Genomic DNA, 6,133 nt, shown 5'->3' on the forward strand with positions numbered 1-6,133 from the left:
ATATGTAAACTTCAGAATTCAACTGTAGATGCAGTCTCGTAATAGATAGTGAGAAAGTTGTAAAAAAAAAAACTAAATGGCATCGAAGCAAACACGTCTCCAGTGACTTGATAAGCTGATTGTGGTCTTCCTGCTCAATGTGCCATCCAGCTACTACTTGATAACTTCATTGACAAACAAAGAGTTGGAACTTAGCTAGCAAGCAAGTTACTTTGGGCACTGATAAACCATGTGCATCTTGTGCTTTTTTAAAGATAGTTTGACAGCTTGCAGATGATTAAGTTGTAGCCATGTTATTGTTCTCAGAAATCAGTCCTGAGTGTGCAGCCGGACTTTCCCGACTTGATAGAAAGTCTGCAGTGCACTGATTAGTTCTTCATTCACATTGTTTTACTTTAGAAATACTGCACTAAACACCTTAGCTAGATGTAAAATTGTGCAACTAAAACCTCTGCAAAAACATCTAAATGAATGACAGATTTCTTGATTTATCTTTATCAATTCAGACTAGTCTAAGGAAGTGAATATTTTGAGGAAATGGCTATGTTGTTGCTACGGTGACTCAGGAGGGAAAAAGAACAGTACATGCCACACCCCCAAGACAACTCTCATTTGGCTTCAGTAATGGCCGCTAGCATTTCTTAATGAGCTATCTACCAAATGACGCCAAAAACAGGAAGTACCCTTTAATACCTTTAAGTACACCATTATGGATTTGATGTGTCATGGGATATTTTCATTAATTTAGAGGTGTTGTATTCTTATATTTAATGTTAAAATACCTTTTAGCCTCAAATAAACACAACCTTTCTTCAATTCTTCATCGTGAAATTGCAGTTGTGTTCCCCAATGTCCCCATCAAAACTGTCATTACATTAACTATTAGACCTTAAACATCAAACTAGTTCCCAATTACGACATCTATCAAACCAGATCACGACCACAACAGGGAAGAGAAGTAGACTTTGTATCCAGAAACAGTTTCTCGCTGGCTTAATAACTGTCTGCTTGATTTGAAACAACAATGGTGGTGAAAGTGATTTTTTTTTAATTATACATATTTTTATTTTATTTAACCTTTATTTAACTAGGCAAGTCAGTTAAGAACAACTTCTTATTTACAATAACGGTGATCAAGGTCTTTGCTTGAGGGAATCTTCATGGTAGAGGAGACTCGGTGCTTAGCAGTATGTCTGCTAATTCAGGGGGATTGTAGGATTGATAAGCCACTGCAGAGCGGATGAGAAAGGTAAGCTGCTTTGTCTACCCCTCAGTATTCACAGATCACATTCAGAATCTCACAGCGATAATGTCCTTTCCTTTTCATGGCATTGTCCTCCCTTTTCATTTAGCATTTTCATAACACACCTCTGTGAGGCTTATCAAAGCTTATTGAAGTTTTTGTGTGTTGAGAATTTACTTAATTTGAGAAACTCAAAGAAATAAGAACAATTCAAAGTACTATGGTTATCTTTTCAGGTGCATTTGGAAGGTTTGACAGTGTATTTGCGGTCTCATATATTCCTTGTTAATGTGTTTTGTGGAGAGGATTTGTGCCAAAAGCCTAGAAGATGATTGGATGTATCTTCTAGATATTATCAGGCTCTACCCTTCTGTCAACACTGTGTGGCACGCTGCTAAAGGACAGACCCAGGTGGGAATGGAACATTGTATGTTTTGTGCCATTTTCTGCTCGGGAGGTGGGCCATCATTGATACTAGCAGAGCAGATAGGCAGGAGATTTGTAAGCAGTGATGTAGTGCTGTGAGCGAGAGAGGCCCAGCTCCTCCATTACAAATCCATCATCAGTGATATACAGGAGATAAAGTAGAAGGCAGAAACAAGTTACTACATCACTAGGAGGCTGGGGCTGACCGACCACACTGAGGAAAGTGAAGACTGCCTACGGACCACTCATATAGTACAGTTAGAGCGTGTGTCTTAGCAGGGTTGCACATAAAATCCATTTTTGGAACTGTGGGTGTTTGCACAACCTAACAAACATACGCTGTTGTAGTCTCTTCCAAAAAGGCAGACTAATGTTAGTGTGATGTCCAACAAAGGAACACGCTTCACACTTCAATAAACTAGTTTTGACATTCTTCAGGGCGGTGATTGTATCTCAAGGATATGTTCCATACAAACAGAAAGCACTTGTGACTGATCAGGGTTACATTTTGGGTTGTCTGCACACCTAAAGAGTGTGTTAGCTCAAGGCTAGCTGAGAGGTAAAAGGTAAGCTGAGAGCTAATCTTCCGGTCTTAGCAGGGTTACATCATATGAGTATAGAGTGATTTCGGAAAGTATTCAGACCCCTTGACTTTTTCAAAATGTTGTTACGTTACAGCATTCGTCTTAAATGGATTAAATCATTTTTTCCCTCATCAATCTACACACAATACCCTATAATGACAAAGCAAGAACTGTTTATTTTTTTACAGACGTAATGCTTGGCATTCAGGCCAAAGAGTTCAATCATCAGATCAGGGAATCTTGTTTCTCATGGTCTGAGAGACTTTAAGTGCCTTTTGGAAAACTCCAAGTGGGCTGTCATGTGCCTTTTACTGAGGACTGGCTTCCGTCTGACCACTCTACCAACAAGTTCTGATTGGTGAAGTGCTGTGGAGATGGTTGTCCTTTTGGAAGATTCTCCCATCTCCACAGAGGAACTCTAGAGCTCTATCAGAACAACCATCAGGTTCTTAGTCACCTCCCTGACCAAGGCCCTTCTCCCCCGATTGCTCAGTTTGGCCGGGCGGCCAGCTCTAGGAAGAGTCTTGGTGGTTCCATTTATGAATGATATAGGCCACTGTGTTCTCTGGGATCTTCAACGCTGCTTTTTTGGTACCCTTCCCCAGATCTGTTTCTTGACACAATCCTATCTCAGAGCTCTACGGATAATCCCTTCAACCTCATGGCTTGGTTTTTGCTCTGACATGCATTGTCAACTGTGGAACCATATAGACAGGTGTGTTCCTTTCCAAATCATATCCAATCAATTGAATTTACCACAGGTGTACTCCAATCAAGTTGTAGAAACATTTCACGGATGATCAATGGAAACATGATGCGCCGAGGTCAATTTCGAAGTCTCATAGCAAAGGGTCTGAATACTCATGTACATAAGATATCTGTTTTTATTTTCTGTAAATTTGCTACAATTTCTACAAACCTGTTTTTGCTTGTCATTATGGGGTATTTTGTGTAGCTTGATGAGGAAAAATAATAATGTAATCAATTTTAGAATTAGGCTGTAAGGTAACAACATGTGAAAAAGTCAATGGTCTGAATACTTTCTGAATGCACTGTATTACACCGATTCACCTTCCCTACACATTGGTTTCAAGAAGCAGACAAGAAGGGGACAAGCGTTGAGTCATGCATGGACCATGTCTTAGACATATCACTCACCAACAAGCTCTGGTTCGAAGAAGTAAGAGAAGGGGACATGTGAAGGCATGTGAAGCGACCTGGCCCACGTTATCCCTGTCACTTTGTTTCTTTCACGGCCACACCTGTGACAGTTCCATGTGCCGCCAGCTGACAGGGATTATTCAGGCAGGCTAGAAAGAATGCTCTGTGACAGGGTTGGGAGGAGAATACTGGAGATAAAACAGCATGACTCAGCAAAATATATTGCCCCCTTAAAATGTTATTTACAGCCAGTTTCAGACACATCTTTAGCTCGATAATCTGTGACAGTAGGCTTCAGTGATTGGGCATGTAGAGGACATAACAAACGTAGCTTCTTTGCACCGTCAATCCATTTATTAGACCTACCACTACTTAAGCTGTCTCAGCAATGGTGGATTTGGTGTTGGGTCTTCCACATAATTTTTTTCGAAGGACAAAGAAGTTAACTGGATGAAGAAGTGTAGGCTACGCTACAGTCTACCTTGCTTGACAAAGTGACTACAACCCTTCATTCAAAGAGTAGCTATCTTGGGGTGTTATAACGTTCTCATTGAGAGCAATGCCTACTTCTACCTATCCTATCAACTATTGCAATGGAAAGTTGTAGTTTAAATTAAAAACAAGATGGTTCTTGATAACCCAGCCACATGCCTTTTAGCAGTTTATGTGAAAAGCTGGACCTTTGAAGGCCTTAGTAGTTAGGCTGAAAAGGGAGAACAGAAATGGGTACCATTGTCCTATGCACTAATGTACACTTATGTCTGATTACTGGGATTGTTTTTTCCCCTGTTCACTACTGTGCTTTCAATCTGTGAATAACAGACATGACCCATTCAGAGTTTTGATTAAAAAAACAGTTATCTTAAATGAATACAGTGTGAGTAGGACACAAATAATGAAACTCTAATTGCAATCACACTCCTTGGTATTTTCAACCTCTATTGTCTCTGGAGTTAAATCAACAACTTGCAATTTGGCTGTGAAAGCTTATTCAAAGGAAGGCATGCTTATTTTGTCAATGCTTATTTTGTGAATATGAAATAACTTGTATAACTGGTTACCTAAAATGCTAATCTTTGAATAACATTCTGTCCACCTCTCCCAGTTTTATCAGCAAATCGTCAGAACTTGGAGCTTGTATGAGTTGGACACCTGTTTTCTTAAAGCTTTAGAGAGTAGGCGAAAGCACTGCACCAGAGGTACTCTCGACCCCCGGCATTGTTGTTTTCTCCCTGGTAGAGGCTAGGAGACGTCTTCAGGAGCCCTTTAGAATCTCTGATTGACAGCCATACTAAATTAGAGAGAGGTTCCAGGATAGGCTGGTTCTCCTGAGGTTCCACAGGCTCTAATTCTTCCTGAATCCGACACGAGCGTTCCCATGTTCCTCAGCCCTAATTTAACAGTTCTAAAACACTCCCGTGAGCTCAGCGCTGAACAAAACCCAAACGCTGCTAAATGCCAAGTTAATTAACACAGACCCAGATGCTCAGCCCTCAGAAAGCCATGGAGCGCCAGAGAGGGAATATTTCCCTCTAGTTCTGTTTATTTTCATGCTAATGCCTTGATGTCAGTGGGACGGACATTTGCTAGGCCCTCTCAGCTCAGCTGCTTGGTTAATTTTGTTTACACAGCCTTCTTTTTCCAAAAATGGTATGATAAATATGGGCATCATGGCTTTTGACACTGCCACCGTTTGCTGTTGCCTGTCTATGAAAGTCTGTGGCGGCTAGCAGGTGGGTGGTTTTCAGAAGCATTGTGAGCAAATAAGACTTTTGTCTGGCTGAATCTAATGAGCTAGCTTGAAGTATAAGAAAAGCTGTCATTTTGCTCATAAAATGTCCAACCAAATGTTGACCTAGTTACTTTATTTCAGTTTTTAGGAGGGGTTCCTCCGTTGTTGGTATGAAGAAAATCAAGTCATTTTCAAAACCTTTTGTGAGACATTGAATACCAGCTACATTTTACTTTGGAGACTCTCCAACTGATTGCTCCGAAAACATCAAATGTTATCCGTTCTTGAACAAAATTATTCATTGGACTGTGATACTTAAAGGTAAAAGGACTGCTATCATTAAAGTAACCTCAGGCTAGCACTTTCCTGGTATTACAAATTTCCCCCATGAGTACTATTCTACCATCCATTCTACCCTTTCTTTCTCATCACATGGAAATGTGCAGACTACAGAACCACTGTGATATTCAGTCCCTGGTATAAAAAAATGGTAAAATAAACACAGTAACAAATGGCAGGGAGCTGGAAGGGTAATTATTTGATTCAGGAGGCATTAATCATCATCATTAGTTAGCATGATGAGAACCTGCATCATGCAATATGTGGATAATTGGAAGGAAAGATAGCAGCGTGTTAAATATGTTTTTATCTCTGCGAGTTTTGAAGTAAAGATAATTAAAAGGTCAAATAAGTGACCAAGGTAGTGGGCCGGATGTGTATTTGCTGGCTGGCAGATTACCCACCCTGTCACTAAATCATTTAATTGACTTTGCTTTGCATGCCATATCTCACCAATTACAGAGGAAAGAGAGATCTACTCAGGCAGGGACCAGGGTGTGCTGGCAAGGTCATCAATCATTCAATCAGACCTGTAAACACGAACAGTCTGCAAATGATTCAAACGATAGTGACAATCTTATAGCCAGCCATGGATAACAAATCTCCTTCAACCTCTATTAAAACAAATTGACATGCAGTGATCCCATA

This window comes from Oncorhynchus gorbuscha, linkage group LG06 (genome assembly GCF_021184085.1).
Source record: "Oncorhynchus gorbuscha isolate QuinsamMale2020 ecotype Even-year linkage group LG06, OgorEven_v1.0, whole genome shotgun sequence".
Taxonomy (NCBI): Eukaryota; Metazoa; Chordata; class Actinopteri; order Salmoniformes; family Salmonidae; genus Oncorhynchus; species Oncorhynchus gorbuscha.